The sequence below is a fragment of the Hypanus sabinus genome, chromosome 19 (genome assembly GCF_030144855.1).
Source record: "Hypanus sabinus isolate sHypSab1 chromosome 19, sHypSab1.hap1, whole genome shotgun sequence".
Taxonomy (NCBI): domain Eukaryota; kingdom Metazoa; phylum Chordata; class Chondrichthyes; order Myliobatiformes; family Dasyatidae; genus Hypanus; species Hypanus sabinus.
Window position 1 is genome coordinate 74,587,947 of NC_082724.1, and position 17,949 is coordinate 74,605,895.

At 39.4% G+C, this 17,949-nt stretch overlaps 1 protein-coding gene across 11 annotated transcripts in view; it reads left to right on the forward strand.

Annotated features, from left to right (window-relative positions):
• The first annotated feature begins 2,637 nt into the window (after positions 1-2,637).
• The window catches only part of setd5 (SET domain containing 5), a 215,040-nt gene continuing 199,728 nt past the window's right edge, over positions 2,638-17,949 (forward strand). For 2 of the 11 annotated variants that reach the window (XM_059944761.1, XM_059944762.1), the window contains exon 1: positions 4,623-4,786. The gene's annotated coding sequence lies outside the window, so the exon portion shown is untranslated. Of the gene's footprint in view, positions 2,729-4,616; positions 4,787-6,014; positions 6,034-6,254; positions 6,371-9,285; positions 11,650-17,949 lie in introns of those variants that run through there. The other 9 variants (XM_059944770.1, XM_059944763.1, XM_059944767.1 and 6 more) reach the window with 9 other exon arrangements.

The following is a 17,949-nucleotide window of genomic DNA, read 5'->3' on the forward strand; positions in this document are numbered from 1 at the left end:
GCATGGCTTTGTAAAGGACAGATCGTGCTTACGAACCTGATTGAATTTTCTGAGGATGTGACTAAACATGTTGATGAAGGAAGAGCAGTAGATGTAGTGTAAATGGATTTCAGCAAGGCATTTGATAAGGTACCCCATGCAAGACTTATTGAGAAAGTAAGGAGGCATGTGATCCAAGGGGATATTGCTTTGTGGATCCAGAACTGTCAACCCCAATCTCCTGCACCTTCTGCCTGTAACCTTTGACGCCTAATCAAGAATCTATTAACCTGCGCAGGTTGACTCTGTGGTTAAGAAAGCGTAAGGTGTATTGGCCTTCATCAATCGTGGAATTGAATTTAGGAGCTGAGAGGTAATGTTGCAGCTATATAGGACCCTGATTAGACCCCATTTGGAGTACTGTGCTTACTTCTGGTTGCCTCACTACAGGAAGATGTGGAAGCCATAGAAAGGATACAGAGGAGATTTACAAGGATGTTGCCTTGATTGGGGAGCATGTCTTTTGAGAATGGGTTGAGTCAACTTGGCCTTTTCTCCTTGGAGCGAAGGAGGAACAGAGGTGACTTGATGGAGGTGTACAAGATGATGAGAGGCATTGATCCTGTGGATAGTCAGAGGCTTTTTTCTCAGGGCTGAAATGGTTGCCACAAGAGGACACAGGTTTAAGATGCTGGAGAGTAGGTACAGAGGTGTCATAAGTAAGTTTTTTACTCAAGAGAGTGGTGAATGTGTGGAATGGGCTGCTGGCAATGTTGGTGGAGGCAGATACGATAGGGTTTTTTAAAGAGGCTTTTAGATAGGTACATGGAGCTTAGCAAAATAGAGGGCTATAGGTAAGCCGAGTAATTTCTGAGATAGGGACATGTTCAGCACAACTTTGTGTATGTGCTGTATGTTTTCTATGTTTCTCTATCATCAACTTGCTGATTAACCAGTGACAGGAGGCAGAAAACTTTACTTAATCACTAGGCATTTCAAGAAGCCATTGGCTGAACAGTAAAATGTCAGAATCAACTTAATTAAAGGTGGTATTTTATGACATGTACAATTTTATAAACAATGGCAGTGTAATACTATTGAAACTTAAGCATATCTTTGGATAAGATAAATAGGTAATCCTAATTTGAATAAAGTGGCAAGTTAAATTGTTTGTATCAGTGAAAGTAATGAATTTAACCCATTGTGAAAACAGTCGAAATCTTGTCATTGACAATAACAAATTCAATGACCAGAATCTACTTTTATTCTTCACATAGATATGGAAGACAATCCTGCTGCGGCCTGTAAGGAGTTTGTACTTCCTCCCCATTACAATGTAGGTTTTGAGTCCTCCAGTCAAAAGGCGTACTGGTTGGTAGTTATAAATTGTCCCGTGATTAGGCTAGGATTAAATTGGGTGATTGCTGGGTGACATGGCTCGAAGGGCAAAAAGGACCTGTTCCATATTATATCTCAATGAAAATAAACAGTTTGTGGCAGAAAATTAAGTTTACAAGAGGCACTAAGTCTGTTGTCCAATCAGTAAACATTACAAAAAAAAGCATTCCTCATATCCAGTTTCTGCTTTTGTTTGGGGACATGTACTGTCAAGAATTGAAAACAGGGACTAGCTGGTGTAAACTGGTTTTGTATCTATTAAGTCCCAACATGTTCACTCAATTTCTCTAGGTGGTTCATTATAATAGGTAACAAATAACTTTACCATTATTATTTGTACTGTAAGGATCTGTTTGCAATGTCTGTTCATGTTTGGGTTGTCCCATGTGACTTACCCACAACTATGAGGCCTAGCTGCTAGGACACAATAATGTTTAATTGCCCAGCTATTGTTCTCAACTTGTAGCACAGCATCTGCATTCAAGGTATGTACAGTAATGCATGTTTGAATCATGTTTTTAAATCATACAGGGAGCAATTTTATTTTCCATAGATGAGTTTGGAGTGAAAGAATAGTTTCTAGAATTCTAAAAGTATCACAAAAATTCACAATTTCCAAAATGAATTAAACTTCATTGATGTTACCCAAGCAGAAGAGTACAATTGTTAACTATTACTATAGCTTTTCATATACATTTTAATTTAGATCCAGCCCTTAGACCACCTGGTGTAAAATTATTCAATTATTCCATTAAAATATGTCCAGTAAATTGCAAAACATCATTGTATCATCAAGGAGTGTCCTTAATGTGATTTTCCATTCTTAATCTTACAAGGAAGTTAGCAAGCAAGGTTAAAAAACCCAATCCGTTGAAGTTATATTAGACTGCTCTGGCAAAAAGGTACACAGATGAGTTAGGGGGAAAAAATCAGGTCAACTACTATGAACATTTTGGCATTAACTGTAGTTTTACAAGACCTTAATATAAAAAAAAACTGACCCCTGTTTAATGATGAGATCACTTCTCGCAGTCTAGCTCAACCGTACACCAATTCAACACACAAAAAATGTGAAATTTATACAGAATATTTTTCCATGTTAGTGGAGACACAATATATAATGCAAATGAGTAAATAACTAAAGTTCTATCTTGTGAACTATTGGACGAACCATCTCCCTTCCAAAACACATTTTGCAGTTTGTCATTTTATTTACAGATGGGAGTTGAGTCCATGGGCCTGTAACAAGCATCAGCGATTCATATCGTGAGCGCTCATATGCACTAGGACTTTTTTTGAACAGAAGCAATACAAGGGCAAATACATAATCCAAACTACCAAAAAGGTTAAGGTAAGGTTAGCCACTAGTGATCTTTTCACAATTGATGATCTATTGTTCACAAGGTAGGCCTGAAACAAAGGTTAGAGCTAATGTGGTAATATTGATTGTTCAAGGCCTTGGATTTGCTACAGTAACATCAATTTACCTCCTAGTATCTCAAACTACTACAGGGAACCTGCATTCTCTAACTATACTGTTTACATGCACATTTGATTTTAAAAATGCAATTTACCATGAATATAATGCTAAGTCTGGCACTCAGCTAAACTTTGTACTCGATGCCGCAGCCAACGTAGTGAAAACCTGGGTGGGCAGCGTGTAATTTAAGAGATAGTGAACAGCTTTTCTCAATTACATACTAACATTCCACATTTATTGTGTATTGTGTAACTAACAATCCATAAACATGAGACAAGGCAAAAGACAAGACTCTACCCTAGTCGATTTGCATTCAGCAAAAAAAAAGGAAACGGAAGGGTGAAGGAGGGCAGGAGACCGTGCCTTCGGGGGCTGCCGCCAACCAGAGTGGGTGTTGGCCGTCCATTAGATCACTCGCTTCGTGAAAGGGGCACTGGGGCAAGCGGACATGACGATTTGGGAATTTCTCCCGCACCACCCAGACAAAAACTTGCACTTAAATCATTTTTTTTTAAAAAGTGGGGGGGGGGGGGGCTCTTCAACTAAAAGAAGCCACCGTGAAAACCGAAAAGATAACTTACATACCGGACAAAAGAACCGGGAGTGGACGAGCAGCACCCGGACTCCACCTTAGGTGGGGCGGGCTCCCGCCGGCGCCATTTTGTCCTGCAAATAAAGCCAGAGCCAACATCTCGCCTCGCAAATTAAGTTTTATTTTTCGACGCCATTCCGATACATTTTATAAATTAACCGAACATTTTCTCTTAAAATATATATACAGAAATCCGAAAAACGCCTGGCTATCTGCGCTCCACACTACCAAACCGATCAGTCTTTTATTTTATTTTTCATTGGAAAGTGATTGGTTTTATAATCCACACGTAAATACGGACGGCATTCAACAACTCCGTTAAAATAGCTGAGGAGAAAGGCAGCTTTTCTCGGTTTTTTTTGAGTACTGAAAATCCACTGGACGTGTCTTTAACCATGTCCTTCCCGCATAACTGCCTTTAGCCTTCTCGCTCCCGCCTGCCGTCCACCCGATTCCACCGATCAAATAAACCCCACCCCCGCAGGGGAAAAAAGGGGCGTATGATGTCGCCTGGATCGGCATGCCGACCGACCAATGAACCTGAGGGGAAATTCGAATCGCGACCCGGTTTATTTCGAACCCTCCAATCGGCGAGCGGAGGGGGTGGTACTCGCCCCCTCGCGGCGCCGCCCCTCTGCTCTCAGCCAGGCTGCGCGAGGAGAGGGGCGGAGGCGGTGGTAACCGCCGCCCGCCTTCCCGGCCGGGCCCTGCGCTCCGGCTCGGGGAACCCCGTGGTCTTTTGTCAGGGCGGACGGCCCGCCATTTCCGAGCGAGCGGAGGCGGAGGGGGAGGGGGAGGGGGAGGAGTGGGGGAGGGGCTGCGGAAGTGGCCGCGGCTGCAGCTGCATCGCCTCCGAGGCTCAGACTGGGGCTGCTTCAGCAAGACGGAGTTGGCCCCAGCTGCAAAGAGAGTGAATTGTCTCCTGATAACGAATGGTTACCTGAGGGCGAAAGTCCCCAAAATAACAACAAACTCTATCCCGCCTGGCTTCCCTTCGGAACAAGCTTTTTTTTTTGTTTAAAGATCCTACTTTGTCAATCGAGAGCGTTCTCAACCATCTGCAAATTCCGCCCCCACCTCTTCCTCAGCAATCCCCATCTTCTTTCTTTTCCCCACCCCCTGAAACGTCAGAGTGAAGCTGTAAAGGCTCGGTCGGTGTCCCCAGGAAAGCCCGAGGCTCTGCTTAAGGCCTGGTTGGATGACTCCTGAGCTTTTAACAAAAACACAAAAAATAAACACACAAGGAAGGAAAGAGAGTGTGAGAGAGAGGAAAAAAAGAACATTAGAAGAGGGGAGAAGGCAGTCCCATTCAGAAACGATTATTGAGAGAGAAATCGGTGAGTTTTCCTGTTTATAATTAGGTCGCCTAGGAATTTGATGGTTTTTATTGGTGTGTTGATAGCGTTTACACGATGAACACGACTCACTTTTAAAGATTTACGAATAATTTTAATCCTATTTCAAACATCCTTTCTTTCCATTGCAGACTTTGATAAAGAATCAGTTAGCATATGTGCATTTTGATAGATTTATTTCACTTCGTACAACTATCTTTAATATTTTCTTCATTAGAATGCAAAATCAAAGGGAGGGACAGGGGCTGGGCTCTAGGGTAGCTCTCAGCCAGGAGACATTATCGGGTCTTGTACAGGTATTCCCCTCAAAAAGCATAATTTACATTCAACCTGCTCAATTATCAAAATGTTAAAATGCTTAATGCTGTTATCTAAATTGTCCAAATTTTACTAGGTGTTGTTTTGAATACATTGTATCATAAGACTTATTTTCAATCGGAGATTAATATAGAATACTTCAGATTTGACTTTATTTCAAATCCGATTGTGGCATCCAGTTTTCACCGGTAAGAAAAAAATAGAATCGCAGATACGATTTGTGTTGCTGTTTTTGGATGATTATAAAGAAATAGTTTGATCATCGGTGATGAAGGAAATAGCACTTTTTTGGAATCTTATAATAGAGTATTTCCTCTTCGAACCACATGGTCTAGAAAGGTGTTCCAGTTGATGATGACATGTTTGTTTTAGTTTTGCCTACCTTAGATGGATTTTTATTCGACTTTCCAATAAATGATTTTGGAACGAGGTGCAAAATTCAAAATGCGTTTTATGTTACAAGCGTAGACGCTTTTAGTTTCCTAGATGAAAAGATAACTTCATCATAAATGCAGACCTTGTTATGATATGTGTTAATTCTCGCCGTCAGGGCATTTCATCTTTGTCAGTGTCGTTTCTGAGACGCACGAGCTGAACCCAATATCTTATTTCTTCTCGGAACCCAAGGATTCCTTGAAAATCTTGGGTGTTGGGAGGGTGAGGGGCAATACTTTGGTTCCAATTCGTAACGATGGATGCACTTTGTTTAGCGTAATAAATTGTGTGCCGGTGATTCTATTCTCATTTCGATGTTTCTCAGAGGCCTAACAATAAATCGCTGTAAATGCAACATTCCCCTGCGTCACCAGGAAGCAAAATCTTGTGTCTTAAAAAAAATCTCCAGACCAGGGGAATGCTGATTGCTAACTTTGTATCTACGATATTCATTTCAACGTAGATCCCCTTCAATAGTAAGCAGCGCAGCAACTTATTTTTCTCGGGGTGTAAAATAATCGTGGATATCCTTAATCTAAACTCTGACCTAGTTATTTATTGAATCTTCAGAGGTAACTTGCGCCGTGTGTGAGTGTGTGAGAGAGAGAGAGAGAGTGTGTGTGTGTGTGTGTGAGAGAGAGGAGTGTGTGTGGGGGGGGGGGGGTTGGTGTTGGGGGAAGGGTTGGTAGTCTGCTCTTACTGTGTGTTGGTTTTGTCTGAAGGTTTTTTAAAGGTTGGTCTTCGAGTGCTTATTTGAAAGTTATTTGGTTTTAATATTAAATTTCTTGGAAATTGCTTCAGTAGTAATTGAAGGTAAGGATGGCATTAACTGAAGATATTATACGTAGAACCGTACTTGTTATTTTCCTGAAATTATTAAGATCTGCGAAAGATATAGATTAATTGCATATATGATTTTTTTTGCTGTATGAGCTTCCAAAGCTACATCTGATTTACTGCTTTATTTAAAGTAATTTAATCCATATTAGTGGTCGAGAAAGCATAACATCGATTATTAGGACCCCGTGTTGTAATTGCAGAATTCAAAAAAGAGAGAAAACAGATTGGTATTGTGTTCTTTCATTAAAACTTGTTATTGTCTGGACAGAATTCAGCTATATGCTGGATGAAGCTTTCTATATTCGGCGCTGGCGGAAATTGAGTCTGAGGCTTTGAAGTTAGGGCAAGGCCCGATATGTCTGGGAGGCTGGATTGCATTTCAAGGGCCTGACACAAATGTTTAGCGCTGAACAGTCGATGCATCACCTGTACAGGTCTTCGTCTTTCTTGGATACAGATGGTAAAAGTGGATTTATTACGTTTATTTTGTTGTAGAGACTAGTGGTGATTTTCCCATGTAGTTTTAATAAAAGGGGGAGGGGTAGGTGTAGAACCACCACGTACTGGATACTGAAATAGAAACATATATAGTAACAGAATCGTACTTTGCCTGTTTCTCTTCAGCTTCAACTATCTTATAAGTTTTGAGATTGATGTTTTGAAACTAGTGATGAATTTTCTAAGGGTGAGTGGAAGAATTCCTGTACAAGAATCAGAGTGGGGGAGGGGTCTAATTTTAGTCTAGCTCCATCAGTCCCAGCACTTCGACAGATTTTAGGCTCAAAATTGGTATTATCAAAACGCTTTCGTGTGCTGATCGCAGACTTTGTGTCAGGAGAAAGTTTAAAAAAGACATTATTCATATTTTGGTGCGTTAAAGGATCTGTGGGTTGCATGCCTGCAGCTTTTTAATTCTAATTTAAGACGCTTGATGTGGGAGCAAGAGTATGCGATTTACCTGGTAAATTCCAATTTAATACGAGCAAAAGTATTTATTGTTCAGGAGTCCATGTTTTCGTCACGTTCCATACCAGTCTTTGATCCAGGCAAATCTTTTTGTGTTTTAACGAATACAGATCTTACTCCAGTGATTGTATAGTTGGAAGATTTTAAGCTATTATGAGCCGTCCCAAAAAAAGTTTAAAATCAAATTGGGTCAGAATGATTCCCTTATTCTTTTATACGTGTTTCAAATGCTGAGATTTTGCAAATGAGCATTCATTTATTATTTATTACCTTTACCGGTGATCAGTAAATGCACAAGCGACCGAAGTTGGTGGTTTTGTGGCTACGGGACGCTGCTAACAGTTAGTTTAAAAATTGTGTTGCAGTTGTGGGTGTGGGGGAGGGGAAAGAGCACCAGCGTAGAATTGCAACTTCATTGATACTGTAGTCAATGTTGTGATGCATTTCTTCGAATCACGAACTGAAATTGATCCCGGGACTAAATATATATTTTGGATATTTGCATGGTTTATGCATTATTTTATGGTGTTAGGAAATTGATTTTAATATGCCTCTTGTTTAGTATCATTCTCAAGGATTCTGTTGACGTTCCCTTTGTGAGTGGTTAAGCTTACCTCGAACGTGTGACCTATCAATATAAGTACATGAAATAAATTTTAACATGTTTCATTGAAAAGTTACAACAATATGGCGTGGTGGAAGAAACTGCCTAATGCCTTCAGTGAAATTTGATCTTGCGTGAATTTCCTAGCATATTAATGAATAGGCAGATGGCTGTGGTGCGTTCGTGGCGAGTGAAGATTATGTTTAAATTTTGGTCACGCTTAAAAATGGTCCATCTTTCCAACATCACATTTCCAAGAATAAACACATCTTTCGGATTTTATATTATCCCTGTTTCAGTATAGAACATTTAGACAAAGTAAAGCAACAGCCTTTTTTTTTGCTTTAGTAAGTGAACTAATGAATTGGATGTTAGGAAATTGTTTCATCCATTGCAGAGGATGCGAGTAGATGAACCTATGGATAAAGGCAAATCATTATTTCAGGCTGTAACGCCTATAATTTCATCGCTATAAAAGTAGAGATTATAATCGATCTGTAAAAATTATAAGCAACTACATTTAAACCTTTGTTTGGCAATAGTCACCGATCGGTGGCGGCCCACATCAACCTGGGGTTTGGTGTGCTTGATTACCCCAGATCAGAATACACGGATCTGCGTTGACGGGTTTTCTCTGATTTGCGTAAACCGTTTCTCGAACATTATTGTATGTACCATAGAATGCTATCTAGGGGAAAATCCATGAAGACCGATGGCTTAATCTGCGTGTTTGAGTAATGTAATGAATAATAAACCACATTAAAATTAATGTGCTTTAAACTCCAGTAGGCCTTTTTCGGAAGTAGCTAGTTGCTCGTGAACTGGTTTCCTGGCAGTTACAGCCTTCATTTCCATGTGCAAATTACACCAGAATTTTTTTTAGTGTTTTTTTGCAATAATAACCAATTTTTGAATGGTATTGATTTATTTTTGCAACAAAACAGCTTCCGAGGAAAATCTCGTGATTGCAGTACTGTTGTGTTACCCCATTATCCATCCTACAAGCAGTGACTGACTGTATTTTGTTTGGAAATTGAACGGGAGTTGATGTGTTTGCTAATGTGAGATGTTTTAATTTGCCTGGAAACGAATATTAAGTGCAAATCCGAATAGTAGTGCTTCAGTTTGTTATTGGGAAGTCTGTATCCAAATCTTGTATATGTAGAGCTAGGAAAATTAGGGGACGTAAAATCTGACGCTGTTTTCTGTGATTGTACTACATTGTTGTCCTCCACAGCTGCCACTTGATGTTTTGTATATGAAATGGTACTGGAATTTCAGAGAAAGGATAATTATCATAGTGGGCTTTTTTGAATGCTAATTTAATGTCTAATGTCTGCGAAAAGAAAAATGGCTACAATTCCAAAGACTAAAGCACTTATTTTCAGAGGCATGACCAGCACTTACACTAAAGGAAGCTATGTTTAAGATAGCAATTTCCCTAATTTCAGTCCTCTTCTCCTCCATCCGATTTTTTTTTGCGAAGTTTTATGGTAAGGCTTACAAAACTGCAAATAATTCCAATTATAAAATAAAACATTAAGACAAGTAAATCAAGTAAGTCTACCCAGTAACTTTATTTCATAACTGTAGTGATGAGTAGATGATACAAATGAGAAATTATTGGTCGTTCTACACACAGCACCTTTAGAAATTAGTTTGCAATGGGTTGTTTCCTTTGAGAGCTTTGGATCATGGCGTGTTGACAGACCGCAGTTGATCTAGCATTAGGTAATTGGTTCAAGTTGCGTTTCCCTTATCCTGTATAAGGATTTATGGTGAGATATGCAAATTAAGTTCTTTGGTCCCATTTTCTTCAGGCGTTTGGATTGATTCCAAGTCGAATTTCATCTTTAACAAGCGATTGGTTATTTGCTTTTGATTGGCTGATTGTATTTATAAGAATTGCAGAAAAAAAAACTTAAAAAAAATAAAAAAGTCCTTGCTTGGAGAAATTTCCTAACTACGCTTGTTTTAAGAGTGATAAGTTCTGGTGATTAATATTCTAAGATCGTGTTTTATTAAACATGGTTTCGACGTATCCTCAACCGGAAATAATTGTTGGAATACTGCGAGGCTTACTCCACGTATTCAAATACGAACTGCAAACTTCTCCTTTTATGGAGAACGCTACAGCCAACCGTCTGTGTAGGTGATTGTTTCGTCCGATATTTAATGTGTTACAAAGCTTCAGACGAGCATTCTAAACCGTTCCACTGATATTCCCTCTTGTTAACTTTTGTGGTCACGATGGCGGACAGTCCGCCTGCCACCTCGGACCATTCTACCGGCATCGCTTCGCTCTTCCAGTATTTGACAATTTCCTCATCGGAAAGGTTGAGACACTTGGAAATGAAATATAGCTGATGTCGAGAGAGACTGGGGAAACGCCGGTCCAGCTTACTGAATTAAATCACTATTTATTGAAAAACTGGCCCCAATAACGCTCTGATTCCGCAAAGGGTGTGTTAGGTGGGGGAACTATACGCCTGAATGGGAAGCTCTGGGCAGCCGTGAATTAGGGACGCCATCTTTTACAGCGCAATGAGCACGTACACAATCCTTTTAAAGTTTTTTTGGTGAGATCGGATTGCGTTTAAGAGAAAAATGAAAATAGATACTGAATTGGAAATGGCTGCCCTCACTTAGGATTTTCCTGTGTAATTGTGAGTGTAATGTCACAATGCAACAGGGGAGAGGAATGCAGGGTGTGCTATTGCAGAAACAGCCGGTGCCTGGAGGTGGATTAATGTTCTCAAAAGAGATTGCATCATCCTCGCTCCCACTGGGCCTCTAAAACCTTTCCAGCTGTAAAGTAGCCAAAAATAAACCAATTATGAGAGAGCACAAACATAGGCGGCTGATTTTGCAGCGTATGTATAAAGGAGCGGGATAGTAGTGCCCTTATCCCTTTGGTTTAAAGCCCATCGCAGCTAACCGATCGCTTTAATTCATTTTTGGTTTTTCTAAATATGTCCACACAAATATCGAAAGAGTTAACGAAGAAACATAACACCGTAACATCTGTAATTAGTCCGGAGATGCATTCAAAAGTGTCCTTCGAAGATAAAGTGAATCGCTCTAGTTTGCTTTGGGCATGGAGGAACATATTATGCTAACACATCAAAAGGAGTTCAATTGATAGGAAGTAAACGATTCATTAATTTTGTGCCAGATTATCTTTGCGTAGTGACGTTCCGCATGCGCACAAATAAAATGTAGCCATTCTTCTGCCCTTTCTCCGAGGGGCATCCCAGACGTAAATACAAAGTCACTTTTGGTTTATTATCTATGATTCCCGTCGCAAACCACCAAGTTCCAGTCAAATGAGGAGATTCATTCAACCACGAATCCAGTTAAAGATCTCTTTAGCATGAAAAAACAAAACTGTAGGAAATGGCAAATGTGGGGGAAGGGCGGTAAAAAAGCAAAAGTTATGTAAAGTTGGGGGGAAAACAAATGTAAGATGAAACTTGCCGAGGTCAAATATTAATACAACCTAAAATGCAGTAAATCCAGAAAAATAAAGTCCTTGCTGTTCCTCAGTCATGGCTGATCCAATCCTAGTGTCAACTCCATTTTTATTTTCTCCATTTGCAGTTCAGACCTAATTGGTGATCTCTCGCTTATGCATGTTTGTGCATGTGCACAGGCTGCATTGACTTGTGCTGTCCATGTGAAGGTAGGTTTGATATTTTGCAGTTTTAGAAATTACTGAACTATGGAATGAAACAGAATCGTCATTGTACCTGTGCAAACATGAATCAAGTTTTGCAACATTGAAGTTGGGTTTTAAAAACACACAGGCAGACTTTTCAAAGCTAAAGGATGAATCGTTTTAAGAGAAAATGAATTCAGTGTGATATTAGGATGTGGCCATTGAATCAGATTTAATATCACAGGTATATGTTTTGAAATTTGTTAGCTTTTATGGCAACAGTGTAATGCAATACATGATAAACATAGAGGAAAAATGGAGTTAGTTGAAATATGTAGTGCAAAAAAAAAAGTAGCAAGGTAGTGTTCGTGGGTTCAATGTCTGTTTAGGAATGGTATGGCAGTGGTGTTCCTGAATCGCTGACAGTGTGCCCTCAGGTTTTCATACCTCTTTCCCAACAGTAACATGGCATGTCCTGGGTGGTGGGGGTTCCTTAATGATGGGTGTTGCCTTCCTAAGGCACCACTCCTTGAAGATGTCTTGGATATTGTGGAAACTGGTACCCATGATGAAGCTGACAAATATTACAAGTTTCTCCAACTTACTTTGATCTTACCAGACGGTGATGCATCCAGTCAGAATTCTCTCCACAGTACAAACCAAATCTCCTCAAATTCCTAATGAAATATAGTCACTGTTTTGCTGCCTTTATAGCTGCATCAATGTTGCATGTCTCCTGATGAAGGGTTTTGGCCCGAAACCTCGTCACTACCTCCTCCCATGGATGTTGTCTGGCCTGCTGAGTTTTGCCAGCATTTTGTGTTTTTATTTATTTCCAGTATCTGCAGATTCACTCGTGTTGCATCCAGGTTAGTTCCTCAGAGATGTTGACAACCAGGAACGTGAAATTGCTCACTCTTTCCACTTTTGATCCCTTGTCCTATCCTTCCTAAAATTCACAGTGAGCTCTTTGGTCTTGCTGACGTTGAGTGCAAGTTTGTTCCTGTGACACTGTTATTAACTGGTATATCTTGCTCCTGTACTGCCTTTTGTCCCCATCTGAAATTCTGCCAACAGTGGTTGTATCATCAGCAATTTTATAGGTGGCATTTGAGCTATGCCTAATAGTCATGGGTGTAGAGAGAGTAGAGTAGTAGGCTAAGCACACACCCCTGTGGAGTGCCAGGATTTGATGATGCAGGGAAGGAAAAGGAACATAGAATATATTTGAAATGTTCTGTTTATCTTTAAAATCTTTAAAAGGGAGAATGGTCATTTTTTTTAAATGGGTTGTCAAAAAAATTTTGAGGGTAAAGGTGTACGAAGTTGTTCGTGAAGGTCTGCTTGTTTTCATCATCTCCTTTCTGTGAGCAAGGAATAGATTTTAGAAAAGGGTCTCCCAGAAGTGGGTGCACAAGCTGTTATACACAGATTTTATTGAGCCTGAAAGTAAATCTGATTGATTTATTAAAGCTAGACATTTGGATGAGATTAAGTAGCATCCTCAAGGACCTACCTTTTAATCTCAGTACATTGCAACTGGCTACAGGAGACAGATTTTTCATCAATAGTGGCTGTCTCGCACAGTTTATAAGCAAACTCAAGTTTTAGTTCGTCATCTTAATGAAAGGACTTGCCTTTTAGAAGAATGTTTCCCAATTAGAATTTAACAAACTTCGTATGTTAACATTGTGGATGTTGCTGTATGTGGGAGTCAGTTTATCAGGGGGCAGACTATACAAATCTCTTCTGATAAATGGAACAAAGCAATAACAGTGATACCGTACAGACATTATCAATGATATCACTAGTGATTCATTTTGAGTCTTGCTGCTAAAACTCAGTTCCAGAATTCATCACAGACTTGGTTCAAACAGCTGAATTTGAGGAGTGAGATGAGTGGTAAATTGAAATCTTTGGGGCATTAGGTGTAAAGTGATCCATTGGTTGCAGTCATATCTTGCAGACTGATTGATCGTGGTTGTTGAAGGTCAGTTATCCTACTGACTGGACACATCTGTGAGAGTTACCCAGGGTGCTTTTTTTTAAGGCTAAACCACGTTAGGATGCTGCTTCAAAGACTTTATTTCTATCATGAGGTTTGAAGTTCAGATGCTTGTCAACAATGGCAAGATGTTCATTTCTGTTCCTAACTCAGCGTTTTCTTTCCTGCTTGCATCAAAACCTAGTTGATATTCGGGGTTGGGCTGTGAAAAAACAACTAGCATTTATAGCACAAAAATGCCTGGTAATATCTATTTGCATCAAGAGAGAATCACTTTTTACATCAGATATTAATGTCGTCATTGAGAATGCTATCATTAACCTCAATGAAACTGAGCTGGGCAGCCAACAGATGCATTGGCCACAAGTAATGCATTAGAAGCTGGGTATCCAACAAATGACAGCCAAAACTTAAACATCATCTACAAATTACAATTCAGGAATGTGATGGAATATTTTGCACTTGTCTTGCTGAATTCAGTACCAACAAATGCATGAAACTTGACATTCTTCAGGGCAAAGTCGCACATTTGATTATAACCTTTAGCAACATGGTTGCAGTGTCTACAAAGTACTTTGCAGTTATTTATCTGAGCTACTCCGACAGCAGTCTCTAAGCTTTATTTAGTGATATAGTATGGAGTCAGCCCTTCTGGCCCTTCGAGCCCTGGCAACCCCTGAGAAATCCAACAACCCTAACCTACTCTGGGGACAATTTACAATGACTATTTAACCTACTGGGAATGTGTATGGATTGTGGAAGGAAACTGGAGGAGCTGGAGAAAACCAACACATTCCAAAGGGAGGATGCACAGAGACTCCTTATAGAACAATGCTGGAATTGAACTCTGGGATATACCAAGGTGTAATAGCATCATGCTAACTGTTACGCTACTATGGTGCCCTCTTGTTACCATCACGAACTAACAGGCACCTGGAAACATGATCTAAAGGTTCTCCTACATTCACGCTGACTTGGAAATAATTGCCATTGCCTCACATAGCTGCAGTCAATCCTGGAATTTCATTCTTAACAGCACAAGGTGTACTAATGTCTGTCATTCAAGAAAGTGGTTCATTGCTTCTCATAATTAATAAATGTTGCCCCTGGCAATGATGCTTGGATTCTGTTAATTAACAAACAAGTTCAATATCATAGATATCTAGTTGTGCAGAATGAGAGATGACTTTTGTGAACAGAAAAGCTGAAGAAATTGTACAATGTAAATATTATGCTGTAGTTTTTCAGTGATTGTTAACTGAGTGGAATTCTTCATCCAGTAAATAATTCACCCATAGTGTGAATATTTTCAGATAGACTTCGAATTTGGGCAATAATACTGTTCAAAATTTTACAGACACAAATCATTAACCAAGTTTATTATTAGTCAATTTTTTTAATAAAACAAGATTGTGAAAGGGAGCTGTAGGATTGTCAACAAATGCTGTCATAGAGAAAGTTTTACTCCTCTCTAGGAGTTCTATGAGATTCTTTTCCACTGCTCCTGTGGTTTCCATGGGTCTTGCCTCTCTCTCTCTCTCTCTCTCTCTCTCTCTCTCTCTCTCTCTCTCTCTCTCTCTCTCTCTCCCCCCCCCTCTCTCCCCCCCTCTCTCCCCCCCTCTCTCCCCCTCCTCCCTCTCTCTCTCTGCCCCCCCTTAATACTGGCTGTATCCTGATGCACGGTTTCAATCTGAAACGTTAATCATTACTTTCCACTGCAGACACTGCTTGACCTGCCGAGTTCCTCCAGCTAATTGTTGCTCCTGATTCCAGCATCTGCTGACTCCTCTCTCTTGTAGACTATTGTTTATCCCTCTAGTATAGGTCCTTGGAGACAGTTGTCAATTTGATTGTGTTTCCTTAGCTGAAGGACATATCACCAAAGGATGCCTTTTCTTAATATAGTTCTGTACTGAGTTATAGAGGCTATACATATATTTTTTGCAGTATGTTAAACCACAGTAAAGTTAATTCCATATTGAAAGAGTCATAGAGTCATTACAGCTTTAAACCGACCCTTTGAGCTGGCCTCGAAGCCAGTCTAAACTAATCCTATTTGCATGCACTAGATCCATATCCTATTGCTTACCTGTTTGTGTCTGTCTAAATGTTTCTTCACAATTGTATCTGCTTTTGGCATCATGTTCCAAGCACCTACTACCCTTTCCATATTTAAAAAAAATTGTTATAAATCTGCTTCACACTCTTCCCCTCTCACTTTAAATATATGCTGTCTAGTCAGTGTCATTTCCTCACTGGGGGAAAAGACTTACAATTTGCCTTATGTATAGCTTTCATAAATTTTATGTGCTTCTAGCTGGTTTACTTTTGGCCCCCTATGCTCCAACAGTAAAATGATTCAATCTTTATTAAGATATACTCCCCAATCAAAATACATCTTTTCTGCACCCTCCGTATCATTCCTGTAATTCAACAACTAGAATTGCACACGGTCCTCCAAAATATATATTAGAAAAAAAGTGTGTGTGTACAATCAGACCTCCCAGCACTGATCCTTGTGGAACACCACTACTCTCTGTCACTATTCTCTCTTCTATGACCAAGCCAGTTTGGAATCTGATTGTGCCAAAATCCAGGCAATTTTGCTGAATATCCTCTGCAAATTCTTCCTGTGGTGTAATCTGAACTGTAGACAATATTCCAGAAGTGGCCTAACCAATATTTTGTACAGTTGTATCGTGATTTCCCAGTTCTTACGTAATGAATTTTCTGCAAGGGAGCATTCTATTGAGTTTGAATTCCCTTGTCATATTTGCTATTATTTGTTGTTTGTTTCCACAGCCAAGGAGTTGCAGTAATCAGAGGCAACTTGTTTTCATTTGTTAATAATAACAGGTAACCCACAATGAAAAGTGAGGAAAAATTGAAGATTGATGAGACTATTTACTGTAACAAGTGATTCATTATTCTAATTTCTGAGTTTCTCTTTATTCAACATTTACATTTTCTGCTCTATTTTCTAGTTAATTGTTGATTTTTAGTTAGTTTTTATTCTGATCCTATTACTATTGATTCAGTTATAATCACATTATATTGGAGAGGAAAAGGAACAAGTACAATGCAAATATTGCCCAGAGTCTAACTTAGAGCTATGTTGATGAAAAGATGATGCAGGCTTGATCTTGCTTATCTTATAATATTTGAAATGAGTAAAGATTCATGTTTATTGTGGACATTGGATCAGTTGACTTTCTTGTCTCAGAAAAGGCTGAAGATTAGTAAATGTGAAAGGGCTTTGGCCTTAATCAGAACAACATTAGGTAAAATGTTCAGGAACAAATCATATTATTGAATTGAATGTTTAATATTTGTGTCCATTCTCCGTGGTTAATGCAGTGCAAAGTACATATTTAGGTAAATATATTGAAATGACTGATAGAGCTATAAAACTTTTCAGTGTTTCTATTTCTAGTGCATGTTAATTGCCATTTTGAGGACCCATCCCAGTAGTATGTACTGCCATGTTTGGAGATTGTGACCAACTACCAGGAGCACTTAGCTTAATGTCACTAGGATTTACTTTGCTAAATTGTCAATGGACTGGCTACTGGATTTCTGCTGCAATTATAACTTATAATTATAAGTCCTCAGAGTTGAGCATGTACAGATTGTGCACTCTATATAGTCAAGGGGAAATCTTAAAATTTTATCTTATTTTTCTTTAATTGACAGACAGATATACTTTATTGATCCCGAGGGAAATTGGGTTTTGTTATAGCCTCACCAACCAAGAATAGTATAGAAATATAGCAATATAAAACCATAAATAATTAAAGAATAATAATAAGTTGGCTGATGATAAGAATTGGCTAAATTGTTTAATTTGTTTTGAAGTCTACTGGGGTGTCAACATTGAAGAGATGGTAAATGCAACTGTCAGTGGTGTCATCAGCAAACCTCTTGTTGGCCGAATCAGAGATGTAACAGATCAGCTTATAGGAGGAAGATTGAAAATCTAGCTGAGTGGTGTCAAAACAACTACCCCTTCCTCAATGTCAGCAAGACTAAGTAGCTGATTACTAATCTGTCCTGAGTCCAGGACACAAGTCCCATTATAAAGAAAGCACGGTAACACCTCTCCTTTCTTAGACGTCTGCGAAGGTTCGGCATGGGATCTAAAACTGACAAACTTCTATAGATGTGTGGTGGAGAGTATATTGATTCCTGCTATGGAAACACCAATGCCCTTCAACAGAACATCCTACAAAAAGTGATGTTTGCTGCCTAGTCCATCATGAGTAAAGTCCACCATTCCATTGGGCACATCTACTCGGAGCATTATTACAGGACAGCAGCAT